The 18,406-nt window shown below is 37.7% G+C and overlaps 1 protein-coding gene and 1 pseudogene across 1 annotated transcript in view; both read left to right on the forward strand.

Moving 5' to 3' along the window:
• Positions 1-12,063: 12,063 nt before the first annotated feature.
• Positions 12,064-12,765, forward strand: LOC136136683 (arginine-fifty homeobox-like; annotated as a pseudogene).
• Positions 12,766-16,710: 3,945 nt separating this feature from the next.
• CTNNA3 (catenin alpha 3) overlaps positions 16,711-18,406 on the forward strand; it is a 1,581,444-nt gene continuing 1,579,748 nt past the window's right edge. Inside the window, exon 1 of the mRNA XM_065894569.1 lies at positions 16,711-16,756. The gene's annotated coding sequence lies outside the window, so the exon portion shown is untranslated. The remainder of the gene's footprint in view (positions 16,757-18,406) is intronic.

Below are 18,406 nucleotides of genomic sequence, written 5' to 3' on the forward strand. Positions count from 1 at the left end.
TATACAGTGAGAATACATCTTCCTTCTGCCTTGACCTCAGATCCTCAGTTCTCTGGCCCTCTTTTTTTAAATTAAATTAATTTATTTATTTACTTATTTTTGGCTGTGTTGGGTCTTTGTTGCTGCATGTGGGCTTTTTCTAGTTGCGGTGAATGGGGGCTACTCTTTGTTGTGGTGCGCAGGCCTCTCATTGTGGTGGCTTCTCTTGTTGCAGTGCATGGGCTCTAGGCGTGTGGGCTTCAGTAGCTGTGACATGTGGGCTCACTAGTTGTGGTTCATGGGTTCTAGAGTGCAGGCCCAATAGCTGTGGCGCATGGACTTAGTTGCTCCGCTGCATGTGGGATCTTCCCGGACCAGGGATCAAACCCATGTCCTCTGCATTGGCAAGCAGATTCTCCACCACTGCACCACCAGGGAAGCTCTCTGGTCCTCTTTTTGCAAGGAAACTGCTACCAGTTTCTGGTGAAAATTATAAAAAAGAATTGTTACACATCAGTATGTATGAATTTACTCTTCATCATAGCTGCCACTTGGTTGAATTTAACCAATTTATTGTTCTGTGCTATTCTGGATTATTTTAATGTTGTTTCTATCTCTTGGTGAGGACTGATATTCCCCAGTAAGGCCATACAAATTGTTAAAATATGAAATGCTTTTGTACTTCCTCTCCCCCTCACTAGTGGCCTTCCTCCACTTGGTCTCTGCCTAGGACCCTCTAGACCTCCCCTAGACCCAGCAACTAAAAGGTGAACACCTTGCATAGATGGGGCTTTCCAAGACCCAGCTCCAAGCTAGACTCTGTTTGGTTGGGACCTAAGCCATGCTAGTTGTTAAATATTTTTAATATCTCCCCTACTTCTAGGCAAATGAAATCTAATTGGATTCTGTATACTTCCTAAGACTTTTTTCTCTGGTTACAGTTCAAATCACACCAATGAAAGAATATATGACAATTTATTTAACTAGTCCCACTTTGATGCACATTTAGGTTGTTTCTAGCTTTTTATTATCACAAAAAATACTGCTTTCCTTGACATCCATCTTTGTACACATGTTCAGATTCCTAAATATATTTGTTTAGTCTAAGAATTTGTGAATATAAAATTTATGGATGTTGCCAGAATGCCTCCCCAAAAGATTTTTACCAATATATACTTCAGCCAACAGTATATGAGACAGCTAACATTTCTTTAGCTTGTCAAAGAAGATTTTAAAAAAGATTTAAAAGATGTTTTACTGAAACCAATTTACCCTCTTTAGTTATGAAATTGAAAAAAAAAGAAGAGAAAAAATTATATTAGTTTAGTATGAGTGGCTCTTAATAAAACTATACCAGAATTCACAGGATCATTGCTCTCTTTTCCAATTAATAATATTTTGATACTGTATTAAAATTTGCTGTGAATGAACATCAGATTTTCAGAACCTACCTTTTTGATATATGGGATAACATTTGTCAGTTCTCAATGCCATGATTACTCAAAGATGCTAACAATAATTCTGTGATAATATATGCAGATTTTTAGTGCTCTGCAATATCGTGGTTCTCAACCTAGAGTCCTTTTGCTTCCCAGAAGACATTTGACAATCTCTAGGGACATTTGAGATTGTTACAACGAGGAGGCTGGTGATACTGGCATCTAGTGGTTAGAGGTTAAGGATGCTGCTAAACGTCCTACAAGTCAAGACAGTCCCCCATAACAAATTATCCAGCCTAAAATGTCAATAGTGCTGGGAATGAGAAGCCCTGCTGTACTAAAATACACCTGGAAAAGGACATTTATCTAAACAGTTAAACATTCTCCCACTATCTTTTCTCCTGTGGTTTATCAATTTCTTCTCAAGATTGTTGGCACAATTTTTCCATTTTAAAGACCATGTTCCTTAGTAGATAATATGAAAGCAAACTCAGAATATTGTCATTTTGCTTCCTCTCTGTACCTTGTTAACATAGGGGGAGGGAGGTTGTAACTTTTTTGTCCTTCCACCCTCACATGCAACCTAAAAGTTTTTGTGTTGTTTTGTGTGTTTTTTGTTTTTAACAAGTCTTTGCTCATTGTAGTTTTAGTCCACTCTTCTAATAGGCTAATACCACACTTATGTATTCATCCTTACATTTACCCTTTTCCGTCTTCTTTTGTATGTCCTTTAAAAATCTCAGTCTTTAGAAAGCACCTTGTATAGCACATTGAGTTATATTAGCATATGTTCTCTCCCATTTTTTTCCCCCCTCATTTGTGATTGCAGTAGTGGGTTTTATTTTTTCACCTGTCTTTCATTTTAGAATCTCTGCCTCTGGGAAATTCTTATATTTTCTCTGAACTGCTAAGAAGCCTAAGGTACTTGTCTTACTTTGCTTTTGGTTTTCTTCCTTGGCCGTAATGAACTCTAAGGTGATACGTTGAATTTTCCCCAAGGTTCCTGTCACTTTGACTTCACTAACACATTCCTGTTTGTTGGTAAGAATTAAGCCCAGGGTAGCCCTTCCATTCTTAGTTTCTTTTGCTCTCTGAATGATGAAGTTGCTGATAGGCAGATGATAAAGGAGAGGAGTGATTCCTCAGGGCAGGTTTTAATTACTTTATTGTCTCTTTGGGTTTGCTGAATTCTTTTACTTAAAAATTTTTGCCACGTCTCTTTTTATCTTGACCTTTCACTTCAGTCAACTTTCTTTTCATTTTACATAACATTTCCATCATTTCTTACCTAGAATTTTTAAGTTTGGGTATTTCACTGAGAGCACAGAGTAGATGTATTCTAAATTTTCTTTTGTCTTGAGGATAATTTCCCTTGTCTTCCTCTTTTATTGTTATACAGTCTTTTAATTTTGGATTTTTTCTATTTACTTATTTTGAAAGACAAGAGATTTATTCAGTCCTGGTGTTTGTCATAAGTGAGATATATACATATCTATATCCCTTTTGAGCTCTGTCACTATCAATTTTGGAACCACAGAATTTCCCTCTCAACTCTTAAAGTGGAGGGCAAGTATCTTGCTGAATTTCTGGGCTACAGGAGCTATATATTCATTTGGGGCAACTATTCTCCTATTCCTATTGTTTGATCCTCTACTCCGAGATGAATTTAATCTTAGATAATTTGAAGCAATTCAGATTCACTTTTCTAAAAGGGACGCATAAAACCTAATCTCTAGAATAGCCTCTGCCAGTGTTTTTTTGTGTTTCTGCTCCTACTGTTGGGGCTCTAATATCCCAGGGCACAATATGTCATTCTTCCCTTGTCCTATTTTATCCTGTGTTGCATTTCTGGGAACTAAAATCTTCCAACTGAGTGTAGTTAGAAATATATTGCTGGGAGGTGGCCAGGAAATATCGCTGGCTATCTAAAAAGCAGCTGCTGTGCAGTAACAGGGTGAGAGCTGACTTTTTGGTTGGCTCTCTCAGGCTCAGGTCTCTGATAGGACGTCAAGATACATGGACGTGAGGGTCTGGCTCTGTGGCTGCTTTAAATTTAGGCACGAGGGAGTTCTAGGTCCCCCACCTCCCAGTTTGTTCCATTCATGAAGTAAGATAAGGTAGAGTAGCCAGATTTAGCAAATAAATATACAAGACACACAAGTTTGAATTTTAGGTAAACAAATTAATAATTTTTTAAGTATGTTTCTGGCATAGGACATATACCAGAAAATTATTTATTGTTTATCTGAAATGCAAAGTTAACTGGTCATTCTGTATTTTATCTGGCAACTATAAGGTAAGAGAAATTCCCCCCCAGTGTTTGAAACCATTAATGAGGTCTTTATCCTTTTGTGTCTCAGGTACTGATGTAGCAGGGTATTTTTCTGGTTTTGTAAAGGTTGCCCTTCACAGTCTTTCTTCACCTTCAGGGCTGGCTGGTCAACACTGGGAGGACTGGAAGAAGTTTGTAGAGTCTGGGAACCTTCAGAGAGGAAAAGAGTGAAGACCTGGACTCCTTCCTTGCATTTATTATTAGAAAGTTTTTTGTGCATTGAACTGGTCCCTGTTAAAAAAGGACCTAGTAAGAAAAAACATCAAAGACTTTAGGCTAGGACTCCTTGTTGTAGCCTGCATTGCCCAATGGGAGAGGCTGTTTGGGCACTTGTGTAACTGGAGGCAGAAGGCCCTGCTGACCCATCCGCTTGGTGCTTGGTGAACTTAAAAGCTCTAGGCGTGGCTGCCATGCTATACCTCTAAGGGAGCAGGCTGCTTCTCTCTTGAAGAATCACTGTGACCACTGTATTTGCAGCAGCAAAGGCAAGAGCACAGCAGGTGGAACGGTCACATGGAACTGCAGGGGATCCGTTTTCATGAGTAAACTGTGCCAGGAGCAGAACAGCAGCAGCCTTCAACAGGGCCCACTTGTATTCTAATAAAATTCTCTGGTTTTCTCTCTCTGAGGTATGTGGATCAAGAGGCCCCCAGACTTCTTGAACAATTTGAGGAATAAGAGAGATACTGGGCTCCCTGCCAGTCTGGCAATTGGGAAGTGGTTTTAATTTGAAAAATTAATAGATGGGACCTCCTTTTTACCCCAAACTATTGAAGTAGTTCCTACTATTAGCACATATATACATATATTTTACAAATATGACATCATAACATATATTGTTTTATAATAGCTAAGTTCTGTAAAAGTTTCTTTTTTCTTTTTCCAAGATGTCATGACCTGAGAAGACTATATATATTTTCCTGTGGTCTTGTGCTCAGCAGTTTTAAAAATATAGCTTAGTTCAATAAATACATGTTAACGGAAGAATATCAAGTTTTGTGATTCTTTACAATTCTTGCATATTTTTCATCTTTTTCAGTCTGTATCCATTAATATTTTTAAAAGAGCAAGCTCAAAATTTCACCAGTAATAATTAGTCATCCTTGGTAATTTAAAAAATTTTGATTACTTGTTTAACTTTGCTGCCTTAGTTTATATCATATAATCTTGCATTTATACACATGCTAAGTTAAAACATATTGATTGTTGATCCTCTTGATTGCATTCTTCTAGGGAGAAATATAGGAGCGTGTTTATTATGGTCTTAGGGTAGGAAATAATTTCTTAACTAAGACCCCCAAAACATAAGCAATGAAGTAAAAGACTGAAATATTTAATTATATTAACATAAAACCCTTCTTTGTGGAAAAAAGTAACATAAAAGAAGATAAATGAAAGCTACCAACTGAGAGGATATATTTTATAAATCATTCATATAAAATGGATTGCATTATTTTTCCCCATTCTTTTCCTTCCCTGTATCCAGGCCCTTTGCCATATGATGTTGCAGTTCTTCCCACTAGAGGCAGAGTATATTTCCCTGCACCATTAGTGTTAGACTTGGTTGTGTGACTTGCTTTGCCCATTGAAATGTGGGCAGAAGAGGCAGAGTACTAGTTTGAAGCTTATATCTTAAGAGGCATTGTGTTTCCCATTGTCCTTGTATTTTTGTTGTTGCCATGGGAAAAACATGGTTCTGGTAGCTGGCTTGTCCAAGGAGGATGCGAAACATGTGGAATAGATCTGGATTCCAAAACTACAGCTTGGAGTAAGCCCAGCCAGGCCCATCCTGCATTAGCTGACCCCAGCCAACCTGAAAATGTACAAGAGAGAATAAATGTTTTATCCCACTGAGTTTTAGGGTGGTTTCTTATGTAGCCTTATTGAGGAAATAGCTGGGTCATAGACTCATTCAATGAAAATGATCTAAGAACTCCTAAAAAATTAATGAGGAAAAGAACAATCTTAACAGGGAAATGGGTCCATGATAAGTGAAAAAGTAATTCATAGATGAGAAAATTGGAATGACCAATACATAAGTGAAAAGACATTTAGCTTGTTTCACTAGTTATCAGGTAAATACAAATTAAATCAATGATGAGATAGTTTATCATACCTATTAGATGGGCAAAAATTAATGTCTGGCAATAACCTAGTATCTATAAGGACGTGAAGAAAATAGAACTTTTATATGCAGATGGTGGAATGTTTAAGAATATAAAGAGAGAACGGGGCTTCCCTGGTGGCGCAGTGGTTGAGAGTCCGCCTGCCGGTGCAGGGGACACGGGTTCGTGCCCCGGTCCGGGAAGATCCCACATGCCGCGGAGCGGCTGGGCCCGTGAGCCATGGCCGCTGAGCCTGCGCGTCCGGAGCCTGTGTTCCCGCAACGGGAGAGGCCACAACAGTGAGAGGCCCGCGTACCGCAAAAAAAAAAAAAAAAGATGATAAAAAAGAATATAAAGAGAGGGACTTCCCTGGTGGTCCAGTGGTTAAGACTCTGGACTTCCACTGCGGGGGACACAGGTTAGATCCCTGGCCAGGGAACTAAGATCCCGCATGCTGCGCAGCATGGCCAAAAGAAAAAAAATAAAGAATACAAAGAGAGACATAGTAAGCAGGGAGAGGATATTTTTGAGGAATATAATTGACAAAGGATTATATATAAAACATACAGAGAATTTTTGGAAATTTGAGAAATTTCCAAAACAGGCAACCTAGGAGAAAAATTGGTAAGAAAAATATAGGTAAGCAGTCCACAGAAAGGAGTGTTTTAAGCTAGTTAACCTAAAACAGATCACCAATTACATTGGTAATCAGAAATGAAAATTAAAACAACAATGAGATCAACTTGTACCTCCCATGGTGGCAGAAGTTGAAATGTCATGCAGTATCTTGTGCTGGTGAGGAGATGGGGACATGTGAGTCCATGTGGTCTGCTGGTAATATTTTGGAGACGAATTTGGTAGTATTTGTTGAAATTGAATACTCGCATACATTCTGACCCAGAAATTCTACTTCTGAATTGTATTATTTTCTAGTGCTGCCATAACAAAATTCCACATGCTGGGTGGCTTAAACAACAGAAATTTATTTTCTCATAGTTTGAAGGCTAGAAGTCTAAGATCAAGGTGTCAGTAGGTTTGTTTTTTTCCTGAGGCTTCTCTCCTTGGCTTGCAAATAGCTGTTTTTTTGCTATATCCTCACATGGTCATCCCTCTGTGTGTGTTGGTGTCCTTACCTCCTCTTCTTATAAGGATACCATTTATAGTGAATTAAGGCCCACCATAATGGCCTCATTTTAACTTAATCACATCCTTAAAGACCTTGTTTCCAATAAAGCCAAATTCTGAGGTACGGAGGGTTGGTACTACAGACATGAATTTTGAGTAGGGCACAATTCAGCCCACAGCAGAATATATATATATTAGAGGAACTCTTGCATAGGTACACAAAAATACACATATGAGAATGTTTATTATAGCATTGTTTCCTATAGTAAAGGGTTGAATACTACCTAAACATACTTGAATAGGGATATGGGCAGATAAAATACATTATAAATGCGTCTGATAAAATGCTACAAATGCAAAATAAAAGAACAAACTAAATCGGTCACATTAATTGAGAACTCATTTTTCTCAAATAATAAGAAATCTGTAGGTGAGAAGTTCAGAACTGATAACATCAAAGACCTAAGCTCTTTCTATACTTCTGCTCTGTCATCTTTCTTCCTCAGGTTTGCAGTAAGACTGCTTTATGTCCAGGCATCATACCACAGATAATAGAAGGAAGGGTGAAGGGCTATGGCAACATTGTCTGACATCCTTTTTATAGGGAAAGCAAAAGCTTTGCCAGAAACCCTCTCAGCAAACATCTGCTGTTATCTCATTGGCCAGAATTCTGTCATATGCCATTCTGAGTTGCAAAGAAGGCTGGAAAATCTAATGTCTTGCTTCCATAGCAGTGAAAGGCAAGGGGGAGCTGGGTTTATGTATTGAGTGAGCTAACCTGTGGTTATAGTTTGACATCAATAGACTGTGAAAATGTAATGTTGAGATGAGAAAGTGAGAGAGAGAGAGAGAAAGATTGAGAAGTAGGAAGAGATGGGAAGTACAATACTGTTTGTGTAAATTTAAAAATCCACACACACATAAGGCCATATACCATTGTAAAGATATATACCATTGTAAAGGTATCTACCATTGTAAAGGTATATATATCATATGTAAAAAAACTTACGGAAAGTTGATTGGAAAGGTACCCATGAAATACTACAGATTGGATGCCTATAGGAAGGAGGGAGGGAAATGGAACTGAGGCTGAGGGATACAGAATATGATAGAAACAACAACAAAAAACAACCACCAAAAAACAGGATTTTCACAGACCAGTTGCATGAATTGAACTTCACAGAGGAGCATGATTGATTGTGTCAGTCTAATGCTTTGTATTCAAGACCCAGAAGGAAAAAAGCTGGGATGAGTCAGGTCATGTGTGTGGGTTACTCAGCCTATTGGACAAGGTCATTATTTAGAGTAGAAAAAAATGTGATTCACTATGTTAACAACTGAGTTTAATTATTTTCCTTTACTCTGTGATAAGCACCATTCTTTTCACTACAGTTGAAGGTCTGATGTTACAGTTTAAGTTTAGGGACGGTAGCAGTTATTTTTTGGATAATTTAGGGATATTGTAAGCTTTGAAACATGGATTTTCTTTGTGTTTGTACATATTTTTCCTGTGTTCCATAAGGCAAAATTAGTAGAGTTGACTTTTAGAGGGTCAGTGGGGACAAGAGTAAAATAAACCTGGCTACTTGGTAGTGAAATCCATCATGCTCTAGTTTTCTGTTATTATCTTTGGAAACAGAGAGTGGGAGAAACATTTCCTTCTTCTCTTTCTAATATAGTCTCAGTGACTGACTGGCTCTCTGCTCTGGAATGAAGCGGATTGGCACAACTCCATAAGTCTTATGTGGGAACAAGACACCAGAGGACCTTCCTCCCTTCCTTCCCTCCTTCCTTCCTTCCTCCCTTCCTTCCCTCCTTCCTTCCTTCCTTCCTTCCTTCCTTCCTCCCTTCCTTCCTTCCTTCCTTCCTTCCTTCCTTCCTTTCTTTCTTTTTCTTATTGTCATTATTTTGCTTTTAGTTTTGTATTCTGTCCTTAAACCATCCCATACTCAATCCTCTAAATAACATACACAATTTATTAATATGTGTTAGTATGTCTTGTGTTTATTAAGCATTTGTTATGACTTTGGAAGCAGCTTTTTTTTTAAACATCTTTATTGGAGTATAATTGCTTTACAATGGTGTGTCAGTTTCTGCTTTATAACAAAGTGAATCAGTTATACATATGTTCCCATATCTCTTCCCTCTTGTGTCTCCCTCCCTCCCACCCTCCCTATCCCACCCCTCTAGGTGGTCACAAACCACCTAGCTGATCTCCCTGTGCTATGCTGCTACTTCCCACTAGCTATCTATTTTACGTTTGGTAGTGTATATATGTCCATGCCACCCTCTAACTTTGTCACAGCTTACCCTTCCCCCTCCCCATATCCTCAAGTCCATGCTCTAGTAGGTCTGTGTCTTTATTCCCGTCTTACCCCTAGGTTCTTCATGACCCTTTATTTTTTTCTTAGATTCCATATATATGTGTTGCATACGGTATTTGTTTTTCTCTTTCTGACTTACTTTACTCTGTATGAGAGACTCTACGTCCATCCACCTCACTACAAATAACTCAATTTCGTTTCTTTTTATGGCTGAGTAATATTCCATTGTATATATGTGCCACATCTTCTTTATCCATTCATCTGTTGGAAGCAGCTTTTAAGCTCTTCCATTTTAGGACCATGATTCCTTGTTACCTAATTATAAATTATTATCATGGATGGGGTAGAACTTCCCTTGGTGAAACGGATTTAATTTGCTAAATAAAAATGTGTGAACTTAATGACTCTTCACCAACTTTTAAATCAGATGGGCAATCTGTTATCTTTCACAGCAGTCTTCTAAAATTCAATGACATCTGGATTTGGAAAAGTAGAATTCCACAAAGAGAAACTTATCTTTCCACAAAATAGCAATAATTGACTAATGAATTATTTAATACTATAATTAGCACTCCATTAGAGCCTATGAGTAATTTTATAAGTAATTACCCTTCATATCAGTTTTATAGGTCTCACTTCACATGAAGAAACCAGGGTAAATGGGAATCAATGTGGACAAGGCCAAGCAAAGTAAAGTAGGGCTTGAATCTGAACTAAGTTTGTCTTGCCTTTCTGCCTATTCTTTTCACGACTTCCCTTCTTTTCCTACCCCTAGTGGGTACTTGTTTTGCAAAGTACTGTCTTTGGCGCCTTATCTCCCTCTACTCAGCCTTGGGAGAGCTCTTCTACTCTCATGGTTTAAGGCGTAACACGGATGCATAGCTACCATATCTTGATTTTTCTCCTGAGCTCCAGGATTCTGAATTTCTAGCTCCCCATTGTTTTTCTAAGCCACAAATAGAATGGAGTCTAATAAGGCCTTTAGATATAGGTTCTTAAGGCACCTGGAAAAACCAAAAATCATTAAATGGGACGCAGTTCAGGAGTGCCTGTGTCAGGGAACCAAACTCTGAGTTGGAAAGTAAAGTGGAATTAAGTGGTTAACTGAAAACAGAAAAAAAATATTAGTTATCTGTATATTCTAAAATGTGTGGGTGATAGGTAAGAAGGATAAGCAAATTACTTGCAAAACATACTTTTCTGTTTCCTCCTGGATGCTTATCTTATAAGTTAATTTGAGAAATAATTTTAAGTATCGCTTTTGTATTATAGAGAATACATCAGTTTAGAAAATTGAAGTTACAAAATTTTATGAAAGAATCAATAACAGTTGAGATGTTATACTTTATTTCCAAATGTAAAATATAAGTTTTAATGGCTACCATCAGTTACTATATGAGGAAAGAAACTGCCATATTCAGGTATTAAAAATAATTTTATAGAGTGAAGAACCCCAAACTTGCTTTCATTATAAGGAATAGAATTCTCTTTTAAAGAAGCTATAATTTCCTATTTTGAATCACAACTGAGGAAGAGAATGATTATTTCTTTTCTCTTTGGAAAATTTAATACTTTCGTATAAAGGATATGTCATTAGTGGCAAGCCTAGGAACATGAGAAGAGAGATCACTCTGAGCCTTTAGATCTGTTTTATTTTTGCCATAGTTAACAGTAGACTTAATGTTTGTGATAATAGCTTTAGAGAAGTGTGGAAACTTTTAATCTTTGGTCAAGATAAATTTGTGGTAGTTAATGATGTTAGCTAATTAGATAGTAAGATCTTTATTTTTAGAGTAAATCAGGCAAATCAATGTTCATGCTTTTCCAAACTGAAGTGGGTGTTAAGTTGTAAAATAAAGAATTTGCAGCTTGTATGAGGACTTTGTTAGTCATAACATTTCATGCTCATGAGAAATAATGCAGTGATAACAGGAAACATATCTTCTAATATTACCTTATAGCTCCTAATATATAATCGACAGCCAATATTTTTTTTTTTTTTTTTTGCGATACGCGGGCCTCTCACTGCTGTGGCCTCTCCCGTTGTGGAGCACAGGCTCCGGACGCGCAGGCTCAGCGGCCATGGCTCACGGGCCCAGCCGCTGCCGCGGCATGTGGGATCTTCCCGGACCGGGGCACGAACCCATGTCCCCTGCATCGGCAGGCGGACTCCCAACCACTGCGCCACCAGGGAAGCCCCGACAGCCAATATTAAACAGGGCAATTAGAAAATATTAAACAGTTTACAAATGTCATATGTAAACTTTGAAGATAAATTAATTATTTTGTTTAATAGGGCAGTTTTATTTTTTGGAATTTGTTTTTGGATTTTCTAATGGGGCTTAGAATCTTTATGTAGAGTTTTTGTTGTTTGCTTTTTTGTCCCAGAAGATCTAGGGTTGTGCAAAGTCATTGTGATGATTGAACCCAATTCTGATGCATGTGATTGAGTTGATAGAGGAAGAAATAATGGTAGACTTTGTCACAGATGAGAAATATTAAACACTAATGTGGGCTCTATAAGTCAAATTTATATGGGCAAATAAAATGGGATATTTCTAAACACATTTAATAGGGAAAGTTGAAATGGTGTGCCCCAGTTCCTAGTTCAAGTATAGAAAGAAATGTCATTGGACTCAATACTGTGGCCTTTCAGAATCAGATGATACCCTCTGCTGGCTAAATGTGGGATTGCGTTTAAAAATGAATGGCTGGAAAGGAACTGCATTTCCAGAGAGACACATCAAGAGGGCTTGAAAATGGGCACTCCAAAGGAATTCATGACAGACCTTCCTTGCCATATGTCAGCACCCCTGATGAACAAAATAGTCCAAGAGAATCCCCAACCAGACCCTTTTGTCTACATGGATGATTCCAGCATGAACTTCGAGGTTGATTCACAGATACCATCTGGTCCCACAAAATGGAAGAAGCCTCACGAATGCACCTCGTTCACACACACACAGCATGAAGAGTTGAAGGTTCTGTTTAGCTGTAACATGTTTCCAGATAAAAACCTCCAGAGAGAACTTGCTTTAAAACTCAGCCTACCAGAATGAACAGTAAAGATTTGGTTCAGGAATTGGCGGTTCAAAAAGAGGAAGCAGCAACAGCGACAAGAGCAGCAGTCGGTCCTTCCAGCCAAGAATGTGCCCACAGCATCAACCAGTCCTCATTCTTTTCTCCCTGCAGTTTCAGATTCTTATAGCTCCCACTCACCTCAGCCCTTAGACCCTTTCCATTGGGCAGGGGACTCTATCATCACTGAGATTGCTACAAGTGATGTCCAAATGCAAGATCCTCAATTGGAGAGGCTAGTGGCCTCAGTTCCTGCTTTGTACTCTGATGCCTATGACATAGCACAAATCACGGAACTGTACAGTTTTCCTGACGAGGATGAGATAGCCAGCTCTTCTTTCCACTCTCTGTATTAGTATCTCTCACTGACAAGGCCCAGTTAGAATAGAGTTCCTCTCTTAGCATCTTTGCTGATCCAGCTGTAGGTTTATCTCCTGGGCAAACCTGCTTCAGTATGACAAACTGGAGCTTTGCAGCCTACAGTCTGAGAGACAGCCTGGAATTCCAGAACCCCTCCAGTATGGTACACTTTGGATGTCTCTGATCAAAGTACTGATAAATATCAGACAGTAGAGAAAAAGGATCTTCTTGCATCTTGTACATGCTCTTGCCTTTGTCTGCTTTTAACCCAAATATCTGGCTCAGTGTTGCTTTGATTTCCATGGAAATGTTGTAAAAACTAGGAGTTTCCTGCAAGTATAGCTCAGTACTACACAATCATCCCCACAACTCTCCCTGGAGAGGCCTTCCTAGTCCCTTCGATGGCCAATGAGACTCCAAAATTCCCTCTTCCCAAAACTATCTTTGACTTTTTAAAAGGTCAGTAGCCTTTAGGCGTCATCCCCTTTTAATGGCAGCAGGTTTATAAACTTACATTTCCAACAAACTTGACAGTTAAGCTAATTTTCCAGCTATATGATTAATGAACAAAATTAATGGCACTTCTCAAAACCAATAATAAAGAAACACATAATAAAATAAGTACCTCTCAATGAAAAATATAAAGTATCTAGGAATTAACTAAGAAAATTAAGGCCTCTGTACTGAAAAGTTTAAAACTTAATAATGGACATTGGAAATGTTTTCAATAAAAGATATTTGAAGCCATAAAATAATCAATTTAACAGGGTTAAAGTCATATGAAGCATGTTCTCCAAACACAATGGAATGAAAATAGAAATCAATAGTAGAATAAAGTTCAGGACATTCACAAATATATGGATATTAAAAAGCACACTCCTAAATAACCAATAGATGAAGAAATCAGAAGGAAAATTAGGAAATATGCAAAGATGAGTGAAAACAAAAACAATATTACTAAAACTTATGGGATGAGGCTAAATCAGTGCTTGCAAAGAAATCTATAGCTGCAAAAGCCTGTATTTAAAGAATAAGATCTCAAATCAACCTTTTTTTAAATAGGAGGGAAGCTGGCATAGTTATATTAATATCTATCCAATTAAACTTTAAGGCAAAACATTTTGTTGGAAGTAAAAGTATATTAGACAAGGGTAAAGGGAGCAATTAACCTGAAAGATACAATAATTCATTGTATACATTTAACATATTCCCAAAATATATGAAGTAAAAATTAACAAAACTCTTGGGGAAACGTAACAAATACATAGTCATAATAGATGATTTTATCCATAGGTCAAATGAATAAAAATTTTGTATGGGTAGAGATTTTAACTGTACAGTTAATAGGCTTGATTTAATGAAAGTATATAGATTTCTGCATTCAACTGGTAGAGAACACACATTCTTTTCAAGTGCATAATGACTACATATTAGACCATGAAGCAAATCTTAACAAACTCAATAACATACAAACAGCATTCTTTGATCATAAGGCAATTTAATTAGAAGAAACTCCAACCTCTCCCTCAATTTAGAAAGTAAAAAGAACATTTCTAAGCAATTAATCAAGATGGGAGAAATTATGTGAATAATCTGGTAGCATACATTATATAATAACAATAACTGGATCAGCATTCACTGGGGGAAAGTATTAGAGATAGTGGCAGTAGCAGGTTTGAATGTCCTGTTACCCATCACATTCTGGGTCATCACAGAGGGATCTTGCAGGGCAAGACTGCAGACCTAGGGTAGAGACATTGGCCCTTAGGTTGTGAGGTTTTTTGCTTATTGGTTTGTTTTAAAAATTACTTTTGATTTTTTTAATAGTCTTATTTTTTAGAGCAGTTTTCATTTCACAGCAAAATGAGCAGAAGGTACAGAGATTTCCCATATAGCCCCTGCTCCCACATACACACAGCATCCCCCACTATCAACAACCCACACCAGAGTGGTCCATTTGTTATAACAGATGAACCTACACTGATACATCTTTATCCCCTGAAGTCCATAGTTTACATTAGAGTTTGCTCTCAGTGTTGTACATTATACGAATTTTGACAAATACGTAATTGTCATGTATTCACCATTGTAGTATCATATAGGAGAGTTTCACTGCCCTAAAAATCTTCTGTGCTCCACCTATTCATCCCTCCCTCTCCCCTAATCTCTGGCAACCACTGATCCTTGTCTCCATAGTTTTGCTTTCAACTCAATAACTTTTCACCCTAAGAAACTAGAAAAAGAAGAGCAAAATAAATCCAAAGCAAGGAGAAGTAAGGAAGTAAAGGCTAAAGTGGAAATAAATGAAATAGACAATAGAAAAGCAATAGAGCAAACCAATGAAATCCGAGCAAGCTAGATTGAGAAGAAGAAGAAGAAGAAAAAGAGGGAGAAGAAGAGGAAGCAGATGAAGAAGAAGGGGAGGAGAACGGGAAGGGGGAGGGGGGAGAGGAGGGGGAAGAGGAAGAAGAATCGAATTACTAGAATCAGAAATGGGATGTAGTTACCAACCTTACAGAAATAAAAAGCATTATAAATAAATATGAATATTATGAAAAAATGAATGGCTTTTTTTTGTTTTAAAAAAGGGCTGATGGGGCTTCCCTGGTGACGCAGTGGTTGAGAGTCTGCCTGCTAATGCAGGGGACATGGGTTCGAGCCCGTGGTCTGGGAGGATCCCACATGCCGTGGAGCAACTGGGCCCGTGAGCCACAACTGGGCCCGTGAGCCTGCGCATCTGGAGCCTGTGCTCCGCAGCAAGAGAGGCCACGATAGTGAGAGGCCCTCACACCACGATGAAGAGTGGCCTCCGCTTGCCGCAACTGGAGAAAGCCCTCGCACAGAAGCGAAGACCCAACACAGCCAAAAAAAAAAAAAATTACAGCAAATCAATAACAGAATTCCATGTAGATATTAAAAAAAAAATAGGGCTGATTGTTGTATAAAAGGATTGAACAGTGCAGAGTATTGTAAGATAATATAGGAAAAATTATAAATGTGAAGAATGAAGCCAATGTATCACTTAAATAAATATTTTCCAAGCGAAACTAATATGGAAATACCCATAATTGAAATTTTCTAACCCAATGATCTATTTTTAAACAATGGAAGTAGGTCACAGGGAAGAAACACAGCAGGGGCAAAATATATAGATCTCCTGCCCCATCTTCAATAAGATATTTGAATAATCCAAGCTATTTAAATTACTTTTATTAGTTAAATTACTGTTGTAAGAGTGATTGGCAAATATCTAGAGGTGAGATAAGAACTGCTTTTCTCTGGCTACCCTGACGTAATTTCTGTTAAAAATAATTGGAGGGCTTCCCTGGTGGCGCAGTGGTTGAGAGTCCGCCTGCCGATGCAGGGGACGCGGGTTCGTGCCCCGGTCTGGGAGGATCCCACATGCCGCGGAGCGGCTGGGCCCGTGGGCCGTGGCCGCTGGGCCTGCGCGTCCGGAGCCTGTGCTCCGCAGTGGGAGGGGCCACAGCAGTGAGAGGCCCGCGTACCAACAAAAAAAAAAAAAAAAAAAAAAAAAAAAAAATAATTGGAATAGTCTTAAGTAATTTAGAAGTTTGATAGGTACAGGGAAGTATCATTTAGCATGTTTGTTTTAAACTTTTTCTTTCTATATTTTAAATTCTTAAAGTCTGTTTGGAATTTACAGTGTTTGGGGCACATAATGACATGAAAGTTATGTTTAAAAGCTTGAATTGGACAATATGTTATTATTTCATTGAAAACTTGAAAAATATAATTTCAATCTGATTCTACTGTTTAATGTTGCCTTTCACTGGTATGTTGCTTTAAGAGCACCCATCCCCCTTTCCTGTTTGAGCCACTGTGTCCTGTCAGTCATCCTGAAATACACTAGGGTGCTTGTCAGGCTGTTTGCTTACAAATGCATCATAAGCCAAATTGTGAGCCATAATAGTGGCACTGAATTTCTAAACACAAGAACTTGCTTAGACAGTTGGTTTAGTATCTGTATATGGGCAATACTCTGTCCTGCAGTAGGTGAGTGAAGTGTCAACCTTTTTAAAATCAAACTTTGCTATAAGGCAAATCCTAATTATAGATTATGTGTTACTTGGCTAGATAACTTTGGGGGAAATTAAAGGACATTATTTCTATAAAATGGGATGAATAGAAACTACTATGTTGTGCATTTATTACTTTTATAACTAATTTTCCTTTTAACAACACTAAACTCTAAATTACTTTATGAAAGTTCCAATTTTATATATACTTTTCCAAGTAGATTAGCAGGCATTTCATTTTTAAATAAAAATGTGATTCTCTTACATACTTTTTCTTTCACATCAATTGAGGCAGACTCAGTTGAGCAGAGGCTCAGTTCTGGTATTTGAAGTATTTATTAGTGGCTTTAAAAATAGCACTGAAACGAATTCTTGTGTGCCAATGCCCAAGCTATAGTAGTTTTATATCAAAGCACTTAAAAATTCCTTCTCTGTAGCTGAGCTATTACTATTTGAGTAACTGTATACAAGACACTGGAAGCTTTACATTCTTTAGACACAAAAGTTATGCAGCAAGCAGGTTCTTTGTGCAAACAATTTAATTTCTATTATGGGCCTCTAAACTTAAATTGTGCATGGATACTTTTCCTCTATTTTTCTGTATGCAGCTTTAATATTTTTAAAAAGAGAATTAATAAAACCAAAAAATAGGAACTTGTGATTTTGATACTTGTATGTTTAATATGGTAGAGAATAGGTAAGAGGCTGCAAGTAGTTAAAGTTTTAAGGCTTTATCTAGGGTAAATGAGAAGAGATTGCTTTTGCAGATATATGGAATGATTATTTATTCCTTACCTTGTTCTAGAAAGGATTTAAGGTGACTTACAAGGCTATGTGAAATTCAAAAAAGGATAAAAGTGGAGTGAAAGTAGAAAGAAAAATACGTATGAGATATAAAACAGAGCCAGGAATAAGGCTGAGCTGCAGCAGTTCTTGACTATGGTTTTATGACACTGGTGTATGATGGATTGATGGGAGAGAAAATATAGGGTTATATATAGAAATCTTGTGGGGGAATTTCATGCAAACTAGCTATCTCCCTTACCAAGGGTGGCAGTCCAGAGTGGGAGAAGTATGTTGGACAGTGAATATTAAATATACTTTAAATGTCACTCGTGTTTTAGTGGGAAAAAAAGTGGAGAACTGCTGCCCTTTTAACCCACATGCTGATTTATATAGGCATAAGTGTGGCTTTAGGTTTTCTAGGAGCAGAATAAAATTTGGTCTGTTACTAAATTCAGAAGAATGATTAAAGAGGCATAGTTTTTTGGAAACAAGAAGTTATTTAAATAAGGTCATATATCTACACATTAGAACAGACATGATCAAGCTCATGTTTAGAATATATCTGGCAATTTTGTATGAATCTATGAATCTAGTCCTGGTATTTTAAAATTTTTCTGAATAGGTTATTTGCTACTTTCCTTCCTTTCACTCAATTTGGTTATAAATTTAATTTGAATTTCAACTTCTGTTCGATCACAATTAACTGGATCAATCTAACTTGGAAAAAAGTTGTTGGGTAGGAGGAAGGAATTCAGAGGCAGGACTTCTTAATGTACTTTGATCTTCAAATACTCAAAAACCAACTACTGTGTTGAAGACGCTGGACTCGGTGTTGCACACC

The sequence above is a fragment of the Phocoena phocoena genome, chromosome 16, assembly GCF_963924675.1.
Source record: "Phocoena phocoena chromosome 16, mPhoPho1.1, whole genome shotgun sequence".
NCBI classification, from domain to species: Eukaryota; Metazoa; Chordata; class Mammalia; order Artiodactyla; family Phocoenidae; genus Phocoena; species Phocoena phocoena.